The sequence below is a fragment of the Callorhinus ursinus genome, unplaced genomic scaffold, assembly GCF_003265705.2.
Source record: "Callorhinus ursinus isolate GAN/ISIS: 27379988/994484 unplaced genomic scaffold, GSC_fseal_2.0 scaffold1, whole genome shotgun sequence".
In the NCBI taxonomy this organism is placed as follows: domain Eukaryota; kingdom Metazoa; phylum Chordata; class Mammalia; order Carnivora; family Otariidae; genus Callorhinus; species Callorhinus ursinus.
In genome coordinates, this window is record NW_027397063.1 from 9967273 (window position 1) to 9993817 (window position 26545).

Below are 26545 nucleotides of genomic sequence, written 5' to 3' on the forward strand. Positions count from 1 at the left end.
GCTTGTGAAGCGAGCTCAGGGTGCTGCATGCCGAGATGCCCCCGGGCATTTCTGCTTCTCACGCTGCCGTCACGCAGCGCTGAACGGTGCAACGTACGGCGACAGAAAGTATCTTATTTATATATAGATATATATATGTAATTTATATAAAATATATAGAAATTATTATATATTATACACTCTCATATAATATATATATTCACACACATTTGGACTAGAAAATCTATGGATATGGAGACTTCATCAATGGTACTGTGCTATTAGAGAAATGCTTCAATTTTCATATTCCAATCAGATGGCATCTTATATCCCAGCTGGTTGGGGAGGGATCGAAAGTGGTAGTAAGTGCTGTACCAAGGGCACTCGCGTTTGGTCATTCTCTTGAAAGCTGAGGTTGTCTCTAGGTCGGGGTCAGCGAGCGGGCTTTTTCTCTGGGGGTGAGAGGTTTGGGGACTGGACCCCGAAGCAGCTGCCGCCCGGGAGGCACAGTCAGTCCCGGGTGCAGAAAGCGAGAGAATGGCTAACAGTGCTCCAGATTAAATTGCCTATTGTTTTCTGCCAAAAAAAAAAAGAAATTATTAGAAACAGAAAGCAACTGCACTGTTTTGATGATTGCCCTTACGTTGGAAGCAACGGTTTTACTAACCAACCAAAAAAATGTTAAATTATTGTATCCATTTGTATAGAAAGTTGGATTGCTAATTTTGTGATGCATTTGGAAGCATGGGGGGTATTGTACTTCTCAGGGGCTGAGCTGGTGATATGCATAGGAATTCCTCTTTCCTTTCCTTTTGACCCCTAAAAATACCAGGATGCTGTAATGAATTTTTGTTTAAATAGAAACTATACCAGGCCTTTTCTTTCACCATTTTTTTTTCTGAAGAGTGCTAACTGAAACTCGCATTATAAAAATTGTAATATCGCCTTTTTAATTGCGACAGCCTATTCAGAACATGATACTTATCCTTTCCATGGAGTCTCCCTAATATTTTCAACTTGAAGTAAATCCACGGAGAAAAACTGAAACTAGTCCCATAAAAGAGAATTTAGCTTTGAAAATGGCCAGGTCATCTCTCAGATATGGTTTTTTCAATCAACACTGTCCATTTCCTGATCAATTTAAGCCACAGGGGCTTATCATGTCACATTGATTCTCCACCCACGTCAGAATGTCCTGACTGTCCTACATGAAACTCTGGATATAAAAACATGGGGTTTGGAAAATCCCTAAGAACCTTCTCTATCAACGATCAAGTTTGTAGAGCAACACCTAGAACAATCAAACCAAATTTACCTCCAGTGGTGCGGAGATGAAAACTTTGTGGGCTAAACATTGCATATTATAAACTTTGAAACAGTTTCCCAGGAAGAGACTGCAACTCATCTGAAAGATGCATTCTCAGCTGCATTTATCTACCAGGCTCCTTTTTCTCTCTCCCTATGTGTGTATACTGCTTATACTGAGAAAAGAAAACCCATTTTCTGGGTTTTGGATGTGGATATAAAACAAGGCGTGCAATAAAATATTCATAATGCCAAACTTGCAGGCTACAATATGTGCACTTTCTAGAATACCAAATATAATGAAGACTCCAATTAGAACTGAGTTTGGTTCTTTTTTATCCATTCATATTTTACATTACCTGTGTGTGTGCATGCTATATATAGCTGCCCTTTCTTCATGTAACCTTCAGCTGTCTTGGAAGAATTTTAAAACTCCCTTTGCAAATTCTTATAGCCTGTTAGTGTTAAATAAGTCCTCACTGACATTTACAAGTCATACCATTTACAAGAGTGCACTGTGGTCTTCGTGTTTATTCCCCATTCATTACAATAAACTGTGACGTTTAATGCTCTATTGATTACGGTTGCAGTAACAAGTGACACTTTCAATGAGTGATTTTCTTCTCTAGGCTTCATCCTGGATGCATGTTACGCAGATATATTCTATGTTTAAAAAAATGTTGCCTTGCATGCAATAATAGACTTAAGCAAGCCACTTTCTGCCATTTATGAAGAAGTGTAACAGTGCAAATAATATTAATATGGAGATGTAAAATAGATTGTTTTTCCAATGACACCAGTTTTATGGTGGTTAAGACATTTCCCCCCTAGTGTTGAAATCATTAAAAGTTTATCATTTTTTACTTGGTGAATCTATGAGTCGAAAGTTGATATACACTCCCAACTTATATGTTGGGTATATGAGCTGTGGGGGTGGATATTTTGTGTTGAGTTTTAAATAACTCTTTGCAGCAGGGAATGAAGGAGAAAAGAAACAGAAATATTTTCATGCCAATTCAGAAGTTTGGAAATTGGACATATGTCCTTTAATTATAAGTTTTTTATAGTTATTTTTTGCTAGAAGGTTATGTCCTTATTTTCATAATAGAAGGGGGAAAGAGGCCCTTATACAAATAAAGGTCTTTTTGGCTTTTTGTGTTCACGTTTAATTAAATTTAAAATACCCAAGAAATAACTAAAGCCGTATCTACATGCACAACTCATGCACCCATGGTTGTTGCCCAGTCACTTAAAAAGAAATTGAGTCAAATAATTCTTTTAAACTGTTTCTTCATTTTTAGTTTATTTTTTTTTCTTTTTGACTGGATCATCACAAAAATTCACGGATGATCCTAAACTGAAAAGCAATTTAGATGCAGCTTTCTTGGCATCAGGATGCTCCCTTTGTTCCCCAAATCCTTAGTACCCTGCACCTTAGACCTTAAATATTATCATTCTCTTTAAAATTTTTATTTTTCAAATAATTGTTCCAGGAGAAAACACAAGCACTACTGTGAAGGTTGGCAGATAAGGCCTTATCAGATATTTACTCTTCAGCTAATGAGTCATTATTTCCTTTTCTAACTTGATAGCTTGCTGAGAGCAGCTTCCTGCAGACTAGGGCCTCTGGAGAGCAGCAAGAAGCATGCAGCTCAAGAGCCCCATCCATGGATGCCAAATATTAGAGGACACTCAACATGAGGGCTCGGAATAGCCAGCAAATGTGGATATCCAATGCCAGAAGCCAGCGTATGGATAAATACCTGACACAGTAAGAAAAAGATGAGGAAGATGATCAAAGAAAGCGTTGGGGGTGGAGGTCAGTGTGAACACATCCCATCGGCAGACATCCCATACTTCACAGTTAGTCCTTGTGCTAGTGTCGGAAACAGGAGAGCTGAGTGCCACAGGCTAAGAAATGAGTAAAGGAGAAAAAGTCAGTATGTCACAGATACGAGGCAATGACTATGTCGGGAGAAAAGATTTAATGATATGGTTTAATCTGAATTGCTCTTGTTCTACCTTCTCCACCCACCACCTCTAAATCATCCCAACAAATCCAAGCCAAGTTTATACTGCCCATCACTAACGTCCTGGTGTCCTTGATTTGGAGGCTGCAAGTAACATACAGGAATATAGAAGTGTCCTTAAGACTCTTTTCGAGTGAATTATGATCCAAAATAGGCTAGGTTCTGACTTTAGAATTCACTCAATTTTCCTATTTAAATGCAAAGTTCCTGTGTTGCTTATAAAATGAACAATGTGAAAAACAGTTGCTTATAATTGTTTCTTTAAGGAAAATTATCAATCAGTATATGTTGTCATCCTATGGCTCTCTGAGATGATATGAATATATTCATAGAATAGGTGTGCATGTGAATCTGACTCCAGAGGGGGATTGAATAAATACATTGTCAGAAACCAAACCACATAATGGAAAATTAGATCTGCTCTATACCTTATGAATGTCTGTCATAACTATGTATTTCATCATTTCTTCAATCTGTTTTAAGTAGGGTGGTGCCTATGGATGATACTCTGCAATTTGTTCAACCAAACATGTACTGAATGCACAATAGACACCAGGAGTTGTTGTGGGTACTGTATACAACAGCAAGCCAGACACACAATTCCTGACCACAAAGAGATTATAGTCCAGTGGGACATAAACACAGTCAAGGGCACATCAACTAGGCATGGAGCCTCACTGGAAGAAAGCAAGTGAACCACAGGCTGAAAAAATGAACAGAAATTAGCTAAGCAAGTCAACTGTAGCTAAGGACAAAGACATTTGGAAAACCCACATCCCTTTAGAAGAGGTAAGAAGAAAAATTTCATCCGATGAGAGTTTTGTCTAATAATGTTCCCATAAAATTATCAGTTTTAATTTCTAACCAGAAATCTCATATCATAAAGACAGACATATAAAACATCCCATTATCTGAATTATAATTTGCTATTGCTTCGAAGGATGTGCTTTCTCTAGAAACACGTGTTTGTTCAAGAAATGTATATTGAGGCCACACTTTCTATCATGGATAAAATGCTGAGGAGGATAGAGATGATGCCCAACTCTAGTGGACATGTGTCGGGTATTTTGACTACCAAACAAGTGAACGTCTTTCTTTCTTTGAAGAATTCTCCATTTTTTTGAGTCTTGGTATGGCATACAGACTATCTCCCCCTGGAAGCGCTGAGAATGCAGCTAGCCATAGGCATGCAAGTTAGGCTCTGCCAGTTGGAGCTAATAAAGTAAAAGGAAAGCAGAGGGAGGTGCCGTTTCTCCTTGGAAATGGCAGCAGCAGCAGTGGGGATAGAATTGGACTCCATGCAGAAATAAAAGCTGCTCAGTGGCTGTACTCTTAACAGTATCATTCAGTGCCCAGTGGCAAATGGGGTAGTTTCTCAGAAGAGTAGCCAAGTTTAAGGGACCTTGAGCCTGGCTTTCCAACTCAGTGATTGAATTTGGTGAGTGACTCCAAATCTTTGTAATAAATGTGTTTTGTTTTTTTTTTTTTTGATTTGCTTTTGCTGACCCAGTAGGCTTCTGTTGCTTCCAACAAAGAACCATGAAGGACAGACCAACTTCAGAGCCAACCAGCCATCAGGAAGAGCAACAGTTAGAACAAAGAACATAGCAAGACCTAAAGGACTCACCAGCTTTCAGCATGTGATTTCTCAAAAGCATTTCACTATAAAACTAAAAAACTAAGAAAGTTCCTTCATTTTGACTTCAAGCTCTCTCTATTAAATATTTGTATCAGTCTGCTCAGGCTGCAATAATAAAACAGCATAGACTGGGAGGCGTATACAGCAAACATTTATTTCTCACAGTTCTGGAGGCTGGGAAGTCCAAGATCAAGGTGCTGTCAGACTGGATTCCTGGCTTTGTGGCTTGTAGACAGGCTGCCTTGTCATTGTGTCATCACATGGCAAGGAGATATCTCTCTCTTTCTGTTCTAATAAAGCCACTAATCCCACCAGGGGAGTCCCACACTCATAACCTCATCTAATCCTGATCACCTCCTAAAGGCCCCATCCCCAAATATCATCCTTTAGAGATGAAGCTTCATTCAACATATGAATTCTGAGGGGGGCACAATTTAGTCCATAGCAATGCTACATTTATACATATTTTTTAGTCTTGAATAATGAATATGACATGTCTTCATCAAGCTGTCTAATTCACTGTGGGCCCTTTCTCCATCAGGGAATCTTCAGGTTGTGACCTTGATGAAGAACCACACAACAGCTCCCAGGATCTGCAGTCTACTCTAAATCTTCCTATTTTTACTCAAATAAACCTTTTCTCCATATCAGCTACATAGGCAGCAGCCCTGATGCTGCCCTTCATCCACAGAAATTGATACCCATGACGTTTCTTGAAACTGTCCACACAGCACTTCTTTTATGGTAATGCACTGGTATTGCTCCTGTGCCTATCCTGAGATTGTTCTCCCAGCTCTATGCTGCAGGGAGTCTAGTTGACCAAGGGTCCCAGCTGTTGTGAATCCATCATATGTTTGCTCTTAACACTTCCCACCAGCTGCTCCAGCCTATGACTGAGCACAACAGCTTTACTGAGGCAGACCCATTTCTAGTAAACAAGAGACTCTTCTGATGATGAGTTTGTTTCAAGGACTCTGTAGAACTCTGTGTGGTCTAAGAGGTTTCCATACAAATTTCCTCTTCCTCCTGTCTCTCCTTCACTGGGGGATCAGACCTGCATTTGGTTGGACAGCTCTCCCAGCCTCTCCCTGTTTCTTCCCCATCTTCTCCCACTAGCATTTCCTCTAGTACATTCGTGCACCTTTAATCCCTTCTTGGTGTCTGCTTTTAAGAAGACCCCAACCAATATACCCTGTATCATAATGTCATTGTTCAAGGTGCTGGCCATCATCACCCACACATTTCATTTAGTTAGACCGGAAAACCAACTAGGATTGGGTTGTTTCTCATTTCAGAGAATAATAATCCCTGCCCCTGTTTGCCGTATCTTCCCAAATGTTTGTCTGAAAATCCTATCTGTAAGCTCACCAATACACCTACCCACCCTACATAGTCTTATAAATCAAAACAGAATAAAGGTATGAAATATTTTAAGTCACCATGTTTTATGTCATCCTATTTTAAGTTAAATACATTTAAAATGAAATATATTTAAGTCAGGTATCATTATCCTTGTAGGCTGCCCCAGGTCTGAATGCTGTGCCTCTAGAATTGTGCCCTGAGCCCAAGCTCCCTCCCCAATGTCATTCTGATGGCAAGACACTATGCAGAAATGCACCATATCCCCCAATCACAGTGGGCATACACTTGGTCTCTCCATTGTAGAGAACTAAGCTTCTGGTTTAATCTTCATTCCAAATCCTTTTTCCAATAATGTCCAGCATTTCCTCAAGAAGGCTGGAACCCATTGTTTTTCTTTCCAGACTTTTCCTAAATCCATGGGTCTGCTTCCAAAAAGATGAGGTCCTTCAACCCTCAGAGAAACCTTTCAGATATAACTGTCTATGTGATCTTCTACTTGACTTTGTGTTAAACACTGGCCTAATAAAACAGTGGTCAGAGCTGTAACATTAGAGATTAGTTTTAATTTGTCAGGCAGATCCACCTTTCTCTGGTGGGCTAATCTATGCCTCAGACTTGCCCACCTCTAGTAAATAATGAAAATGTTAGGTCTTTCTCTTCCTTCTACCTGCTTTAGCAATACCTCATGGACAAATTCCAATATATAAAATAGGAAAAATGGAGTAAAGAAGCCAACTTTCTCTCTGTAAAATCTTTCTTCAAAAGTGGTAAACTCAATATCAGACAGAACAAAATGTTTGAGACATAAACTCTTGTAGTTCATAGAAGTCAATAATAAGAATATAAAGGAATACTACCCACAGTATTTTCATTCAAAAAGTCCAAGAATAGATAAATTCATAGTAACAATTTTGGAATAAGCAGTTTCAGATTTCAAGTTCAATAAATGAATCACTAGGTATCTCTTTAGTACCAGTCTGACTGTATGTTCGAACGGTGTGAGGCCCCAGAAATATAAAGCATGATGTTGCCTCCAAGGCACTTATAATCTCCTTGGAGAAAAAAAGTCCAACACTAAGGAAAAATTGAAGAACAACACAAGATAATTCAATAATGACACGCATTTTGTATATCATAGGTAGCTATCTGGATACAATAGTGTTCTGAAAAGGTCCCACAGAGAAAAAACTTGAGACTGAATCTTGATGAGGTCAAATTTAATGAGATGAACACAAGAGTGGGAAAGAGACATTCTATGCAGAGAACAGAGCTTGGCTTCTAGTCATTGACAACTACAGAAACTACGAGAACACTTGGACACTTCAAGCTCAGAGCATCTGGGTGGTGGTGCCCGAGGGCACGGAGGTGCTTCAGGTTTGCAGTGCTCAGCACAAAACATTCAAGTGCTGCCCTAGAGGCAGTGAGAGGTTCTCCTGGGCACTAGTCTGGGGTCTGGAGCCAGCTGCATGGGGGCAGAGTTTGCAGACGTTGAAAGCTAACTGATTAACCTCTAAGAAATCATCTCTTTTGGAAATTTCCTTTCTCCAAACATCTGTAACTTCATCTTGTCATCCTGCCTCCTCCCAACTGTACTATGGATGGAAATTCATGAAGTCCCTGGGTTCCATGTCTGTTTATCAGCCAGACTGGCCTCAGCCAGGGAGCCTGCACCTGAGAAAGCTCTCTCTGGCCCGTCTCATCTCACTGTTGCTTATCACATGCTCTGCCTTGATATGAGCAGTCCGCCGTAGCCAGGTGAACCTGTGACTAGAGACAAACAATGCCAAGAGCTCTGAATTACGATTTGGATTTCTTTTATCAACTCGTCTTTATAAACACAGAAAGAAAAGAATATTACTAATTTTAAAAGCCATTTAAAATGCAAGTTCGAGTTGAGCATTGCCAACATTTTATTATAGTCCTGAAATAACCAGAAACCAGTATCCCACTAAACTGGTGTTCTACCAAGAGTTATCTTGCTAGGTCATATATGACCTGAGTAGAGAAGAGGGTGACAGAAAAGAAAGGTCAATGTAATTGACTATTTACTCAATAATGGCACCCCCATTTTCCAGATGAGGAAATAGATGTTCAGAGAGATAAAAGAATTTTCCCAAGTTCTGGAAGCCTACATATGGCAGAGCCCGTTCATACCTCTGACAAGACGATGTCATTGTGTTGATTTTGATTTTTAGTTGCCTAACAATGCACCATTACACAAAATGCCTATGCATGTTCAAAGCTTCTCTGCAGAGATCGTAAGTGTTTCCAGGCAGCAGCCCTGAATGAAAGGCTTCCCAGAATGTGAACATTTTTCATAAATGCATTAAATAGAAGCTTCAAGGCATTATCTTCATATATATTTATGAGTAAGGATCATATAATCCCAAGTAGATCATGGGTCATTTTCTATAAATATGTAGGTGAAGATGCATTGCAATATGACCACATGGTTTTCCATCTTAGATACATTCCTGCAAAGCTGAGCATAAATTGAAAATTTTTTATATCAAAGCATATCGAATTTTATATCAAAGCATCTTTCATATATGGGTTCAAAAAACCCTGACTAAAAGGAAAAAAGCCAGTTTTGTTTCTAAGACAAATCCATCAAGTTACAGGCTAGTTTACAAACAAGTCAAATTCTAAATATCTTTATCAAACCTCTGCACTTATGATATTATGTCAGAATACAGTAACCTCAGTTTTAGAGGTTACTCACTAAATCACAAGGAAATATATATGGGCCTTTACTCCTAATGAAACTACTCTTGACTCACGTTCAAAGTTTGCATTTGTTTGTTTTGTAGTTTTGTGCCCCTCTTTCGCACGTCCAGCCCCATTATCTCTCATCTGGAGTACAACAACCAGCTTCTGACTGATCTCTTTTATCAGAGGTGTATCATGAGTATCTCCTGTGTCTTTCCTTCTAGTTCATTCTTCTCACCACTACAAATCAATCCCTGCTTAAAATCCCATTGGTTACTACCAATTCTCAGAAGTGTATATTTCTTAGCTTGATGTTGAAGTCCCTTCCTGATATAGTCCCAGCTTGGCTGTACTAAGCATCTCTCCATTTCTAAGTGCAGCCTCTCCTGGCTTTCTTCCTTCCTTGGGTCATGTGTTCACACTCTAAGGATGCCTTTCCTTGCTTATCTGCTTCTCTAAATCCAACTCTTGATTTAAAATCCAGTATGTGGGAGTCCAGAGTGGTGAATAATTGGTTTTCAGACAACTGCCCCCACTCCAGTGTTCCTCAGCTTGGGCTGGTGCAGAAGGGCCAGTGCCCACCCAACAACAGCCACAACAACAACAAAATGAATGAATACAAAAGAACTTCACGTCACCGAACTGTTATCAGCGGTAACCTCCAAGGAGTGGACTCCGAGTGAAAAGGGAGAGGACACTTTTACTTTGTATTGTATTTTTCCTCTTCGTATTCAAAATTTTTTACAACAACAACAAAAACAAATAAAATAAAATTTTTAAAAAATAAAATAAAACCCGGCATTTAGTTTACCCCTCCAATACAGCACGTGTTATGTCAGTTAATTATAATTTATCTCATATATCTTTTCACACCATGAGATCTCCAGTTTCTTGAAGTCAGAGATTGAATATGATTGAGTCCTGTGTTCTCAGTTTTTAACGCTGGTCTGAGATGTGGTAGGTATGAAATAAAGACTGTTTTGTGGACAAATAAATGAATGGAGTTGATGAACTGGTATTAATCCAGATTCTCTTGTGAAAAATGACATATCCTTATAAAACAGCCAACATATTTAGAGAGGTGGAGTCAATTTTTTGGTGCAGTCCAATCCAGCACATAACGTTAGGGGAAAAAAGCATTCCTTTCCTGTATTTCATTTTTAATTCACCATCCCACCATCTAATTTTTGAAGACACGACCTACATCTTTATTGAATTCATAATGAATGAATACTTTTCCATTTTACAATTTAAAAATTTCAGAGTTGAAGATAAAATTCTTATGAGGATAGTCAGAGCTAATATTTACTATGCGCCTCGCACTGTGCTAGGCATTTTATATGGATTTATCTCATTTACATCCCACCACAGAATTTTATGCTAGATACTAGTCTTATCCCCATTATACAGATGAAAACAATAGTGAAAGAGAAATAACAGACCCAGGAACTAAACACAGGCAGTGTCATGCCAAATACCCGATTCCCAACTATTGTTCTATCTCGTTCTCCGAGCAGCAATATATTGACGGGAAACATTTCAGATTCCTTTTCCTAGTTGCAGGGTTTGCCTCTGTAAATCCCCATAGTTTCTGGTACCAATGTCAACCATAAAGCTTATTCAATAGGTAGCCTTCTACAATTAAAGTCTCACCAGCAAGTTTCTAGCTCAAAGCCCATTAAGCCTAGTTATTCCTACATCAACTCCTTCTGTTGCTTTTCATCCCCCAGCCCCAGATCTGAAAAAGAAAAGAAGAATTGCATGACACAGATAAAGTATTTCTTTTCTCTACTGAACAAATAAATTGGGACATAGCTTACTTGGTGGGTGAGTAGGTGGGTGAGTGGGTGTGTAGAAAAAAATTTTATTTTCAAGAACAATGTCAGAAGCTCATTTTAAAGTAATTTGTTCATAACAACAAATGAATGCTTTACTACAGCTCTCTGAGTGAAAGACCTCATTGGAAGAAGAGAGATTGGCAAGTCCGGGAGCCCAAAGACAGCCTTTTGCCAAGTGAAGTATGTTGGTTCTCTTAATCTGTAATTCAATTGCTCTCCTGGCTCAGCAAAATACTTGAGAAGGCTCTAAGATCCTTCGGTTAAGTATATGTTATCAGTGTGGTCTAAAATGTGGTGAGCCTCACTGAAAAAATCGAGTGACACCATTCAATCACTTGCCTCAATGATATACACCAGCAGATATCAGGGAATCTGGAATAAACAATAAGATGATTCACTCGTATGCAGCTCTATTTTCATAGGACTATTCATTCCCGATTTGCTCAGCAAAGGAAAAGATTTTAGATTAATATGTTTGCCTTAAAAAAAATAATTTATAAGTCACTATTTCACGTTAGGAACAGGAGATAATGGGGAGAATACATGCAATTTCTGCTTAGAATGGCAATTTAGAGTTGACCTAATATAACTCTAAATATCATAGGCAGTGGTTGCATGAGAAGGAACAAACTTGCCCGTATCAGATCTTCGAAGGCTTTCAATTTGCCCTTAATTTTATAAGCATGACTACAATAGGAATATATGCCAAACTATGTAAGTGAATATTGTGAAATACCATGAATCATTAAATTATGAGCGATTAAACTATAGCAATGAAAAGGAAAGCTTTTAGCAAGAACTCAAATGACTTCCAAGGATCATAAATAAAAGGGAGAAAAATATAAAAGAATTTTAATCACAAAGTTAAGGTTATATAAAATTACTTTAAAAAATTACTGTAGCTCTCTGGTTTCTAAAATATAATTTGGATTAACCAAAGTGATTTTGAATTGGCCTTCTAAATTTGGGAATCTTATATGAGATAAGATGGTGTTGGACAGAATTTTTAAAACTCCAATCAGCTTTGAAGGAAGGAAGATTAGTTTGCATAGACGTGTAACTAAGCTTTTAAGTTGTTTTTTTCCCCCCAAACGTATTAATTTACTGTGTATGCTATAGTAGCTTATCATATTTAAGAAGCAAGATTATAATATTAAGTATGCCAGAAATGTAATGTCTTCAGTAAGCTTTCTCATTTTTATATCAACAAATTCATGCAATATTAAAAAATTAGCTCATTAGCAAAACCATTTTAGCAAAGCATGCCAAAGAGCATAACACTCTACCAAATGGATCTTTTATAGTTTCTTTTGTAAATTGCCCCAACTGTATAATGGAACAAGTCATCGTGCTCTTGAATAAATGAGATTTTTAATCCCAATAGTAGAGCAAAAACTTCTGAATCTGAAAAATCCCACTATACTTTATCACAAAATTATTCTACTCTGACAGCGTCTTTATAGAGAAATGTTATTAATTCTTCTCAAAAACAAGATTACAACTATTGAGAAGACACGTAATACGAACAGTTACACTACTACCTTAAATCTTTTTAAAACTGTTTCTTTAGTACTTAAAATGAAACTTTTTTGGTAAAATATGCAACTGGTTCATTAAGTAGTTTATATCAACGGCAGTTATGAAAGTGGTTCATTATTAGGAAGGTAGTAAGAAAGTGGTTTTTACTGAATACAGCATTGACTTGAGAACAAATAAGCAGGGAATTGGTTCTTTCTAAAAGAAAAAAAGTGGAGTGCCTGGGTGGCTCAGTCAGTTAAGCATCCAACCCTTAGTTTTGGTTCAGGTCATGATCTCAGGGTCATGATCCCACAGCCAGCTCTGCACTCAGTGCAGTCTGCCTGTCCCTCTCCCTATGTTCCTCCCCCCACCCACTCTCTCTCGCTAAAATAACTAAATAACATCTTAAAAAATACTTGATAAAAGAAAGCAGTAAAGACAGTAATGGTTGAGAGAAATATTTTAAGGTTGGGGAGAATTTTTTACAGAGACCTATGCTGGAATGCAAATGTCCTAAGCAACGACATTTTATCTGTTTTTTTATTTGTTTCTTTTAGAATGGGTGATATTATGTCTTGAGGTTACTGAAATCTTTATAAATACCTTCAGCTTTGGGGCGCCTGGGTGGCTCAGTTGGTTAAGCGACTGCCTTCGGCTCAGGTCATGATCCTGGAGTCCCGGGATCGAGTCCCACATCGGGCTTCCTGCTCAGCAGGGAGTCTGCTTCTCCCTCTGACCCTCCTCCCGCTCGTGCTCTCTGTCTCTCATTCTCTCTCTCTCTCAAATAAATTAAAAAATCTTCAAAAAAAAATACCTTCAGCTTTGGACAAACAAAAAAACTAAACTGAAGCAGCCCTATCCTAGAGCTACCTTAGAATCATCCAGAAGTTTACAGAAGCTCTTAGTGTTCCTGACCAGCCTTCTTACCTCATCACTGCTCATGGTGGTCCTAACTCCTGTGATTATCAGAGCCTATATGGAGAAGAAAAAGTTTAACACGATTCAAAGGACCTTAGTAAGTATTCTTGAATTCAGGTTGTCCAGAAGATTCTCTGGTACCATGATCTACTCTGTTCAAGCCTGACTTTAAACAAACAAAAATTTGTGACTGTGTTATACATGAGTCCTGGCCAAAAGTTCATTCTCCTTTCAAATATTTTTCCACATCCTCCCTACCCATAACAAAACTATGTATATGCTATCATAAACTAGAAAAACATACTTTTTTCCCGATACTCTACACTGCAGAACACTGTTAACTAATTAATTTTGGATGCAGACATTTCCCACTCTGATTTCAAATGCAAATAATGCTTCAAAGATTTTGTATTGGCTCAATTTTGTTCATGAGCTAGGAAAATTAGATCCTATCATTGAACAGTGAAACAATGTAGATAAGAAAATTGCAGATATGATAGTCTAGAGCAATTTACTGGGAATAAAGTGAACTCTATGAATTTGATAAGATAGCCAAAGTGGTGAGCTCATACCTGCCATCCTTCATCTCAAAAGTATTCCAATTTCTAGTGTTATTTTACTTTTATATTCAAGCAAGTTAAAGCCATTGAGAACACACACACATACACACACACACACACACACACACACACACACGGAGTATCCCTTATGAATAAAAGGACAATGAGGGAAAAAAAGAAAAGACCTTGCTTTAAGATTAGTTAAGAGCATGTCTCACTTATTAAATAACCTGAAGTTTGCTTCAAAAAGAGGCCTGAGGTACGGCCACAGCACGAGGCTCCATTGGTTTGCAAACCACATTGTTCTATCAGGGTGACACCCTGAGACTCAATTCTATTCTTTTGGGGATAGGGTATTTTGCAGAAACCCCGTACAACCCTGACACAATTTCAGATGAGCTATTATCATCACTTTTCCCCAGTCATGTTTTCTTGGATGGAAAACCTACAAACCTCAAAAACGTCCTGGAACCAAGATTGGGTAATATGATTTTGGGGAGAATGGGCATTTGGCACCATTGACTTTTATTTTATTCACTGCACATGGTAAATCAGTACTATTTCCATTTTTAAGAGTTTGTGTCTGAGGATTCCATTTTATCTGCCCCTGTGCATGAGTTTGAAAAGACGGAGATAAACCCTCCCCTGCCTTGTCCTTATTACTTCACAAATATAAAAAAAGCCACCTCACAGCAAGTTCAGATCTGGCCTAGAAGACTGAAGCCACATGATCTCTTGTCACTACAGGTAATAATTTTGTGCCATTTTAGACTCTTAGGAGGCCATTTTATCTGTATGGGTACTTGCACACGGCTGGCTCAACATCCCAGTCATGCTCAATTCACCTCCAGGTGAATTGAGTCCCCGGAGTCCCAGGATATGCCACTGGTTCATCACATCTAACTACTACAAAGAAGCAACTTAAATCAGTTTGAGAAATTCCATGTACCAAATCCCACATCATGGCCACCTTAAACCCAGCTATCATGCCGGGATATTTGCCATACACATTAGCGTTATCAAGGCTTTTAGGCATTTGAGCAAAGATTGCTAATTGTCTTCCAGGGTCCATGTTCCCCTTCCTCACTGTAAATATAGAATCCCCTATTCCCACCCAGCCTCTGTGAGTGCCTCTTACCCCCACTACCCCGTCCATCAACTACCATTCCTAGCCTCCCCTGCACCTGGTTGTGTTCATGTGACTCAAGCAACGTGAGTGGAAGTGCTGTGTGCCCCTTCTGGATCACTTCTTTAGAAAGGAGACTGCTCCCCTTCCCTTCACTTATGCTGGTTCTGAAGTCAGGGTGAAGGTAGCAGTTAAGCAGCTAATCTAGATTCAGTGATAAAATTCAGAACCTCTACCTGCTCTGGATCTTCTGCCCACCTCTGAACCAAATATGGGAGAGACATACATTCATATCTTGTTTAAATCACTGTAGTTTTCTGCAGGTTAGCCTGCACTTTAAATAATATATCAAGCTGTAAAGAAAACTGTTTAACTATTAATAACCTAGTGCAACCAAAATTTATGATGATCGAGCTAAAAGTTCTAGTGAAAACCTTGAGCTCCAACAACACGGTGATTTAAGGAATGGGGGAAAGTGACTCAGTTGTATCTTAGAATTTGTATACTTTCAAATATATGCTATGTTATCAACCAATTTTATTGTTTTTTTAAGATTTTATTTATTTGAGAGAGAGTGAGAGAAAAAGAGAGAAAGAGAGAACACGAGTGGGGCGGGGGGGGGTTTACATAGGGAGAAGCAGGCTCCCCACTGAGCAGGGAGTCTGATGTGGGGCTCGGTCCCAGGATCCTGGGATCATGGCCTGAGCTGAAGGCAGATGCTCAACCGACTGAGCCACCCCAACTAATTTTGTTTATCCAGACCCTTAAACAGGAATTTATATTGTTTTGTTTTCTCTTATCTATTTGAGATATATATTATATATATATATTTATATACACAAATATATAATTTATATAGATAATGAGTAATATAAATGTTGATTATAAAGCATAACAAGTAAATGAACACTCATGAGTATTTCATCCAAGCTAATAGCTAGGTCCTTATAACTTCCACATACTTAAGTGTTCCTGATCTCCTAATATCTCTATAACCAGCCCAGAGGTACTCGGAATCCTACTATTTTTAAGAAAATAAATCAAAAGTATGTTAGAGGGGCGACCAGGTGGCTCAGTCAGTTAAGCATCTGCCTTCAGCTCAGGTCATGATCCCAGGGTCCTGAGATTGAGCCCCACATTGGGCTCCCTGCCCAGCGGAGAGCCTGCTTCTCTCTCTCCCTCTACCCCTCCCCCCTGCTCCTGTTGTCTGTCTGTCTCTATCTCTCTCAAATAAATAAATAAAATCTTAGAAGAAAAAGTATGTTAGCATCACTTGTAAATCACACAAGAAGTTAACCATGATTCAGATTCTGGGGCTAGTTCTGAACCTTCAAACATTCTAAGCCTTGCTCTGTAAAACACTATGAATTCCTCCCTCACAGATCTGCTTCAAAGTTTATGAGATAAAGAAGGGGAAAGCCCACTACTCAGAGCCTAGCACATAGTGGGTGTGTTGCTACTGAGTGGAAAAGAAGAGAACAGGAAATAGGAAGTAAGGTGACAGAGGAGGGGTCAAGTCTTCCCAGCCCAGCCAAAGCAGAGCAAATGTTGAGCAAATAACCAGGGCTTTGGCTGGCATCCTTGTCTGTGAGAAAGTAAGAAACTGAGCTGTGTGTGACCGGGCTGGTGAAGACAGATTATCCTGTTCTGTGATCTTGGACTCTGCTATAATATGATGCCATTATTGATGCATATAAAATGCTTAGAATGGTACTGGGCATAGAGTCAGCATAATTCAAGTGTTTGTTAAAACTGCTACATTCCGGTAAGGATGTAGAAACGCTACCCTGTCATCCATATAAATTGTTCCTTTCAATAAAGTCATTAAAATGTACAGTTACCCCTTTATTTATTTACACCAAGTCATTAGGATTTAAGCCACTAGAATGTGCTTATGTTATAGTAATTTACACTCTAGTGACTCAGTCTAAATAAAGGGATCAGTGTTCCTTATGTTTATCTAGTTTGGTCAAGCATCCCCAGTGCCTATCAACATGTCTGGAATACAGTGGATGCTCAACAATATTTAATAAATATTCTCATAATAAATGTCTGAGAAATCAAAATTTTCCAGAAAGTTTCCCTATTAAAAGCATCCAAGTTTCTCTCTGGCTTTGGTATAACAAGCATACAAGTGGTCAAGAAGAAAGCATATTCCTAAATAAATTGTTGTGAGTCAGAAACTGCTAGGTTTGACTAATGGTTCTAAAACCTGGCTGCTGAAACAGAATTATTTGGAAATTGATAAATACAGACTCCGGGGCACAACACAGGAGAATCTCAGTCAGTAGATCTATATTTTTGTTTGTTTTCTTTAGTTGAAGTCAAATTTTATCTGCAACTTAATAAGCTGCTGTATAAATTCAATCATAAGCAAGTGTTACTATATCAATCACACAATCAAACTTTTCATGAATGAATAATACTCCACTGAATGAATAGGCCATAATTTACATTACTTTTTATTTTCACTGAACACTTAGGTTGCTTGCATTCTTTCTATCACAGTAATATATTTAAAATTTAATTGGAAAAACAAATTCGTACATTTAAAGAAGGTGTATTTGTTGACAACGTTTTTTAAAGTATATTTTTCCTAGAGTTTTTCCCTGGTTTGCTTTGCCTGAGGTTTTTTTTCCAGGTTTGTTTATCAAAATCTAACTCATTTGTAAACGATCCAAGCAACTGTTAAGATCTGGACCACGTTTCTCCCCAGCACAATGCGATGGGAAGGATGTTACCAAAATGAAGAGATGAGTGAGGGGCTTCTGGGTGATTCAGTAGGTTAAGCATCTGCGTTTGGCTCAGGTCATGATCCCAGCGTCCTGCTGCTCCTTCTCTCTCCACTGCTCCCCCTGCTTGTGCTCTCTCTCTCTCTCTCTCTCAAATAAATAAATAAATAAATAAATAAATAAATAAATAAATAAAATTAAAAAAAAGAGAGAGACAAACAGAATGAGTACTTCTACCTCCATTTTGTAGGGTAAGTATCATTTAGCTCCTCTATAAACATACCACCAAATCCTGTTCTGGTTTTCTTTTCAAAATATCTCAAATTCTTCTGTTCTTTTCCAAAATACTGTGGTTACCCAAATCTAGAACCTCAACCTCAGATCTGGAATATTGAGGAGAATAATTCCTTATAAAATCTTGATGATTTCTAGACTTTGAATTTCTACCCCAAATCAATTCATCCTGCTACTAATGTAGAATTTTCAAAAAGGCAAAATTATTTCTATCATTCAAATATAAGATGAACAAGCATCAAAGTGAGGGAATGAATGAAAGAATCAATGCTAAAAGTAGTTCAAAGGAGAACAGAATAGAAATACACATACATACGTACATATATGTGTGTAAGTATGTACACGTATACATAGATACATACGTGTGTATATAAAATAAGGAATGCCAAACTGAAGTTGCTAGTAGATGAAAAACTGATTAATATCCTACAAGACAATAAAATGTAGTGTTTGGGCTCACCTTGCAGGAGAGCTGAAATCAATGTTATCAAAATTTATTTGCATCCCCATGAGATTTCTACAGCCTAAGTTCTTCCCCTACTGAGTTGCAATACAGTTTAGTTGATAGTCACTATGCACAATCAAAATGTATATTCCTATACAACCAGATAACCCCACCATTTCACTGAAAAAAACACCCAGTAATCACTTCTGTATTAAGTTGTTTGTAATTACTGTTTATTTCTGTTTTAGCTTTTAGAATACAGCGCATGTCATGCCTCTCCCCCTGCATCCAAATTAGTCATCCCAGAATATACCCTCCACTCAATCCAGGTCAATTTTTGCCATTTCCTGCACACTCCATAAGTTTCTGTCTCCACTAACTCAAACTTCCTTCAAAGTAATTCAGCCAACCCCTGTGGTAGGTGCTTGGCACACAATAGTGAGTGAATGTGTTTTCTACCATCATGGGGATTTACAGCCTAAAATGCTTGTCTCTTTTCTCTATGAACATAACCACTCTTTATCCTCCTGTATTCAGAGAATTCCTCTTCTCCCAAGAAGTCTTCTCCAACTGCACCAGCCAACACTAAGCCACACAATAATTCATTCGGCCACAGATGGAATGTGTCATGTGGGCTTTGAATTCCTGATTGGTTTACAAAAATGTTTAAGACAGGAACGCTCTTTTAGCCTTTTATTTTGAAGGACTTCTACAACAACATCTCCTACTTTTTGGTTTAAAACTGATAGCTGTTCCTTAAGATATGAGGATCATGTATAAGGACTCAATGATTTTTCTAGTCTCTGTGTCTAAGAGTTTTTGGAGCACTTTTGCTATCAAACTTTTTTGATGTAGCTAATTGAGTTTATCCCAATTTGTGATTCAAGAAGCTTTGATTTCAGAGTGATAGCTGTCATGTAAATATAGATTAAAATGAGCATAAATATGCAGGTGCTGATCTATAAAAAACATCTGTACTGTGAAGCAAACCACTTATAAAACATCAATGAAGAAAATTTTCTGGAGTCAGAGGTAGGACTGGTTACAATCCAAGTGTTTGATATAGAGACTGCTATTCCCCTAATTCCTTAATTTATTAAGAGCTTCCCACCATAGTGGCAATCTTACTCTCTTTGTTAAGAATGAGGGTAACTGGGTGATGGACATTAAGGAGGGCACATGATGTAATGAGCACTAGGTGTTACATAATACTGATGAATCACTGACTTCTACCTCTGAAACTGATAATATATTATATGTTAATTAATTGAAATTAATTTTTTTAAATGAGTAGGTAAAAGTTACACACCTTTATGAGGCTGTGCATTTCAAAATGAAAGTAAGAGAAAATATAGTTCCACAGAGTTAAAATATTAGCATAAAGCAATTTCAAGTCCTTGGTTATATTATTATGGGTCTCTACTTGTAACAGTCACAGAAAAGTGCCTCATAAACCAGATCCAGAATGGTTCAAATATTTTCAATGGAAATAAAAGCTATGATCTGAATGCAAAATCAAATGAGCATCTACCATTGCACTTTTATGTTGATAGTTGTATCATCTTGTTAATAACTCTTGAAAATGAACATGGTGCAAGCTTCGGTAAGGAAACCATTTTTTAATTAAAATCTCGTGCTCTATTGTCAAAGTTTCCTATGAGGCGTATGCATCCCATTACGCTCCAGTAGAAACACAATACTAAGTTTAGATAGAGTCAAATTGCTTGCCTCATCTATTAAAGATAGATGATTGGGAATAAAATGACAATGAATTTGCACTTGGGACTGAATGGATGAGATAATCACCTAATGACTACATTAGGGTAAGCAAGAGCTTCATTTCCATCTGTCTTAGTCACCTCATCTAGTTGACTAAACACCATAAAGGCTGAGTCACAAAGGCAAACAGGCAAAAATAGAACATATACACAAAATGAATTTTTTTTTTAATTATCATGCTTTCTTCCTGAGCTCTCTTCCTATGCCCCTCCTTGTCCTCATGGTGAGAACTGAAAATAAATTCAGTCAACAAACAATACAATTTGAAGTAATGGAAACTAGAGTTGTTTCATTTTCTGCCATTTTTACTGTGAAATTATAGAAATCCACACTGGTAGCGTTTTAACGCTTCCAATGCAAATGAAAGACCAATACATTGGAGTAAGTTCTTGAAAGAAAAGCAAAATTATAGCTGCTAAAAACAATTCCTGAAACCAAAGATTTTATGACTGACTGATCAAGGTAACCAAAGCATTAAAAGATTTAGCACCAAAAAGAAAAATTAAAAGGCTACCTATTTTCTGTAAAGGGTGGAACAGCAAAAATCTGAACAAAAATAACAGCATGGGCTTGGAAGAACACGTCAAGCTAGAAAAATAATAAATATGATTTTAACAGAGTTGATGAACAAAGTGTATTCAGGAGCCAACAGGGAAGATAACTTTATGGAATTTACTCCACATAAGGAAGAGCGATCGTTTTGGAGTTGACGTTAAACCATTTGTTTCCTGGCACCATTTCAATGGGAAAAATGACTTTTGTAACTATTAAAATTTAATATTCACTATGTATGTTGCAACCCATAAGGCAAAAGCATGGGTCTATATGCTACCACAGTCAATGTCCTTTCTAATGCATACATAAAATACAAATTAGCAAATTTGGTGCCCGTTGACGTTCATATAGTCCATGAATGTTTAGTTCTTTGTATGGCTACTTACCAGTTACATGCTTGAACAAAAGTAATCTAAAGTCTTTAAATATCTCTCTTATCTACTTAATAGAATTGCAGAATTCGTGACCAGGAAACATCTTCTTAAAAGCATCCAGATAACTCTGATATGGGTGGTCTAACATCATCCTTTAAGAAAAAGTGCTTTAAAGAATCACCACCTCATGAATGCTGGTATTCATCTTTTCTATTTTTTTTTATGTTATATTAGTCACCATACAGTACATCATTAGTTTTCGATGTAGTGTTCCATGATTCATTGTTTGTGTATAACACCCAGTGCTCTCATCCTTTTTCTAAATGTATCTTTTGGTGTAAACATGATGGCATTCATCTCTCAAGTATCCATGGTACTTGAAGGAAGAGACATGACATAGCTTATCTAAAAGAGTAGAAAACATAAGCATCGATATATTTCCAATATATTATTGACTTTCCTAACTTTGCCTAATATAATTTAAAGTGAAGTGATGTTCCTAGCCATATTCCAGGTAGGTTGTAAGAAGATGGCCCAGTGATATGCTGAATCATTGAGAAGAGATCAAATTGATGGTTCTCCATTACAAGCTTTTGAAATACGGTCGATTACTATAATATCGTAAAATTTTGGAATAGGACTCTGGGTCCCATTATGCCAATGTTGGATGATGCCATATTGACTGGCATTTTCCAAACAGTAGAGAAATCCAAAATGACAGTGAAGGGAAAAATAAATGATCTTATAATCGACTAAAACCTCAGCCAGCTATGATGGTCAATCCACTCTCCAAACACAAGAATGCAACAAAAAGCACAAAAACATGGACTGGACTTGGACAAGAAATGTTTGGTGCATGTGACAGTGTTTCAGAAGAACCACTGCTGGTCACATTCCCATGTTGCTCTATCACCAGAATTGTGACTTTTCAAAAATAGCTCCAAGACCAGAAGTTTTTGTTTGCAGTGGAAACTATTCACCCTTTAATTTTCAAACAAGTTATTTCTTCCACTTGAACTTCTTCTAGGCCCCAAATAGACCCTGCTTCAAGTGGAAGAAATAACTTGTTTGAACCATGAGAGACTATGGACTCTGAGAAACAAACTGAGGGTTCTAGAGGGGAGAAGGGTGGGGGGATGGGTTAGCCTGGTGATGGGTATTGAAGAGGGCATGCACTGCATGGAGCACTGGGTGTTATATGCGAACAATGAATCATGGAACACTACATCAAAAACTAATGATGTAATGTATGGTGATTAACATAACATAAGAAAAGTAAATAAATAAATAAAAAGTCAGAATTTTAAAGAAGTAGTGCATAAAACTATAAGACCAGTTCATTAAATGTGCTTCATTGGTGTTGGTTTTCAATCGTAGCTCTTTTCTCCCCTCATTGGGCACACACCACTTTCATTAACATTCAGAGAGTTGCATACTTGCATTAAGGAAAAGAAAATTCTTCCAGAGTAATGAGGCCAGAAGAGTATGACAACATCATCGCTTCTCCCTTTTGCTTTGTACTTACATTTGATACCACTCTGCTATCCCTAGATAAGCCTTCTCAGCCTCACTTTCTAAACACATATATAGAAAGCCATTCTTGGTTATTTCATAACCACTGCTACTGTAATTTTACAGAAAGCTAAGCATACTAGAATGTGTATTTTCATAATGAGAGGAGTGATTTAAATGATTTCCTTTAACATCTGCTAACTTCCATGACTGGAAATTTGTTGAATTCTATGAATTTCCTAGGGGCTATTAAAGAACTAACAAAAGAAACTCCCTGCTGTGTCTGTGCTTACAATTTAAAGAAATAAAGCAAATAATAAAATAAGCATAATAACTTGCATTTGTTTAGCTTTTAGGATTAACAAATTGCTCTCTATGCCTTATTTCAGTCAATACTCCAAAGTACCTTAAAGGATGAGCAATATGACATTATTACTCCAATGCTATATACAGGCAAGCTGAAAATATGTAGAAGCCTTAAGTTCCTCAGGGTCACAAGTCAGGGGAGTAACGGCTGGAGCTATGTTTGTGTTGCTGACTCCTACACCAATGTTCTTTCCATGCTCCAAGTTAATGTGACTTTGTGATAGTTGTTTGTACATTATCCTATAGATGGAAAGATTGGGTTGCAGTCCCATTGAGAAGAACAATAAAAGCCTTTCTTATACTATTTACATAGTTTTCTGACCATTGATGGAGTTGAGTTGAGCCTCCTGGGAGAAAGAGACAGAGAGAAACAGAGAGACCTATTATGAACAGAATGTAAGGAAAGCAGAAGAAAAGTGGGAGATTAGAAAAGAAGAACAAGCAAAGACTAGATTCCCTTGAAAGAACATGAAATAGGGCGCCTGGGTGGCTCAGATGGTTAAGCGTCTGCCTTCGGCTCAGGTCATGATCCCAGAGTCCTGGGATCGAGTCCCACATCGGGCTCCCTGCTCTTTGGGAGCCTGCTTCTCTCTCTGCTTCTCTCTCTCTCTCTCTCTCTCTCATGAATAAATAAATAAAATCTTTAAAAAAAAAAGAAAGAACACGAAATAGTTTAGGGAAGACAAAATCTGGAGGTGATTCTCCATTAAATAAAGTCACACCAAATGCTTTGGAGAGGATGATGTTTGCCATTTCTAAATTGTAAGGCCAGACACTTTGGAGTTCTCTTTCCAGGTGTGGCTAGAAGTTAAAGGGAAAAGAAAGTCCATGGCTCAAAGTAAAAATTGACCAAACCCTCTTTATATCTGAACCAAATCTAAAATGATCTAGGGTAGGGGGAGCCTGGGTGGCTCAGTCAGTTAAGCATCCGCCTTCGGCTCAGGTCATGATCTCAGGGCCCTGGGATCAAGCCCTGCCTCAGGCTCTCTGCTCAGTGGGAAGCCTGATTCTCCCTCTTTCTCTGCCCTTAACCGCCCCCCGCCACGTGCTCTCTCTCTCTCACTCTATCTTAAAGAAATAAGTAAAATATTCCAAAAAAAATAAAATAAAATGATCTGGAATAGAAATTGAGATATCAAGTTAACTACTGGGAAGAAAAAAGTGCAAAAGACCTGAACCATAGTGAGAATATGGAGACACAAGCCAAGGAAGGAGGAGGTCAATCAACAAAGGATCAAAGATCTTACCTCTTAAAGTCTGAGCACTGGGATACATAGTACAATTTATCCCAAGTTAGGAAAATGGGGGAAAGAAAGCAAGAAGTTTAGAGTTTCCTTAAGTCCTATGATTCTGAAGATTAGGGTTCAAAATTATTAAAGATAAAAACACAGAAGGTAGTTGATCCCAATTGGTTAAACTAAGGCATGGTCAAGAGCAATTCATCCAGCTTATATGTTGATGAATTTCTGCCTCTTTTGACTAGTCGATATCAAGTGGGACACCATTAGATCTCTTACATTAATGGATAAATTCCATTTCACTGGTGTTCGGTTAATGATTTACTGAAATATCTTCAGGTGCTTAAAACAGAAATAATGCCTATGATCTGAGGGGCAGATAGCTAATTTTTCAAAACCAGATAGGATGCTTGTCTCACCTAAGGTTTTGCTCTTTCATTCAAGCTTATGATACAGGGGAAGAAATACTGAAATGAGTTTCATATTCTCTTAATTATGTTGGTCTTCAGGTCAGAAGTAACCAATCAAGCTCATGTGCTGATTGAACTTCTAAAGCCGGTTATGCTCAAGTGGCTGACTTTTAAGACTAGGGAAGTAGAACCCTGGCATATTTTTATTTCTTTTTATTTAACTTAATTGGATGTGTCATTTTATATTACACACGGAAGAGTTTTAAAACAGATCATTTTTCAGGTTAATTTAGGAAAACCTTTCTGTTTCACCTTTCAAGTTATCAAGGCAATCTTTAAACAATGTTTCTTATTATTTCAGATTCTTCCTAAATACAAAATAGACTAACTATTGTAGTTACATAGATTGTAGTTTTATTTTGCATCAAACCAACCTTCTAGGTTCTGAATACTTCTCTTCAGCATATGCAACAGAGAAAATTCAAAAACATTTAACAAAATGGTTAAGATAAATGAAGCAAAACAAATTTAAATGTTTTCTTTAAGAGTTTCACATTCCTTTAATATATGCTGACAGTTTTTTAAAAAAAAGTTCTCCTTCTACGTATATTAGGTATCTTTGTAAATAACATTAATCCTTTTTTAGTTCCAGGTCAGAAAGAAGGTGACTTTTAAAAACATGGTACTTGGGGCACCTGGGTGGCTCAGTCAGTTGAGCATCTGCGTTGGGCTCAGGTCATGATCCCAGGGTCCTGGGATGGAGCCTCAGGTCCTCATCTGGCTCCCTGCTCAGTGTGGAATCTGCTTTCTCTGTCTCTGCCCCTCCCCCTGCTCATGCCCTCTCTCTCAAATAAATAAATTTCTTAAAAACACATAGTATTTATGGCCAAGGTTTCTTCCTCTTTATGGCATGATCTAGGAATATCAAAATGATGCCTTTACTGATTTTTTTATTCTATTTGCTATGGGAAGAGAAAACACTCTTCTGACCTTTATAGTGATATGGTTTATGTTCACAGCTATTAAACCTCATTTCCTACTGAATCAGGTGTTTCTCTGATCCATTTCCAATGCAAAGTGAAGTTTTCCTACTGCCTCATTAATTTAAATTATCAGTCAAATATGTTTATGAGACACAAGTTGAGAAATATAATGTTCATCCTGACATGAGCTTCCCTGGGCTTTTCTCCCCTAAGGGAGGATAAACTCAGCTTTATCCCAATGCTGTAAAATACAAAGGTCTTGCAGTTTAGGGTTGAATGAGTCCTCTACACTTTCATGCTCTCATTTTGGTGGTTTTCAAAACTGCTTGAAACTGCTTTTATTTATGCCACTTCTAATATGTAGGGATAATAGAGTTGTCAGTGCCTTCTTTAAGCAGAGGGTAAAAAACTATATTCTTTACAGAGATTGAAGCAAAAATAGAGTATCTGGATAGCTGTATACTCACCCAGGTAATTCTCCAACGAAATGCTGTTCAGTGCTTGTGTGCTTAGAATAGTTCTTACCTTGGCCATCCCGTGACTGAGGAGAATAATGCTCCATCATCTTCCGATCACCCAGCTGTGACAGTGTGAATGTTCTTATGACATTTGCTGGCAAACAGGAGTACTGAAACAGCAAAACAATGAAATCAGCAGTAAGTGTATAGTAACCAAGCTTCCTGGGCATTGGGATTCTAACAAGTTGAAGTCCAGAACAAATGTGTAGTGGTTGTGAGGTCAGTAATTACTGAAATTGTTTACTAGATGGAGTCTGCTGGAGGCATGTCTTAAATGGAGGTTTGTGGGACCTAGTGAGGATAATGAAGAAGGAAGGAAGGAAGGAAGGAAGGAAGGAAGGAAGGAAGGAAGGAA

General features: G+C 37.8%; 1 long non-coding RNA gene across 1 annotated transcript in view; it reads right to left on the minus strand.

Annotated features, from left to right (window-relative positions):
- Window positions 1-377: 377 nt before the first annotated feature.
- LOC112820878 (uncharacterized) overlaps window positions 378-26545 on the minus strand; it is a 27243-nt gene continuing 1075 nt past the window's right edge. Inside the window, exons 2-4 of the long non-coding RNA XR_003207274.2 lie at window positions 26198-26300; window positions 3048-3195; window positions 378-555 (exon numbers count right to left, since the gene is read on the minus strand). This is a non-coding gene — a long non-coding RNA (uncharacterized lncRNA). The remainder of the gene's footprint in view (window positions 556-3047; window positions 3196-26197; window positions 26301-26545) is intronic.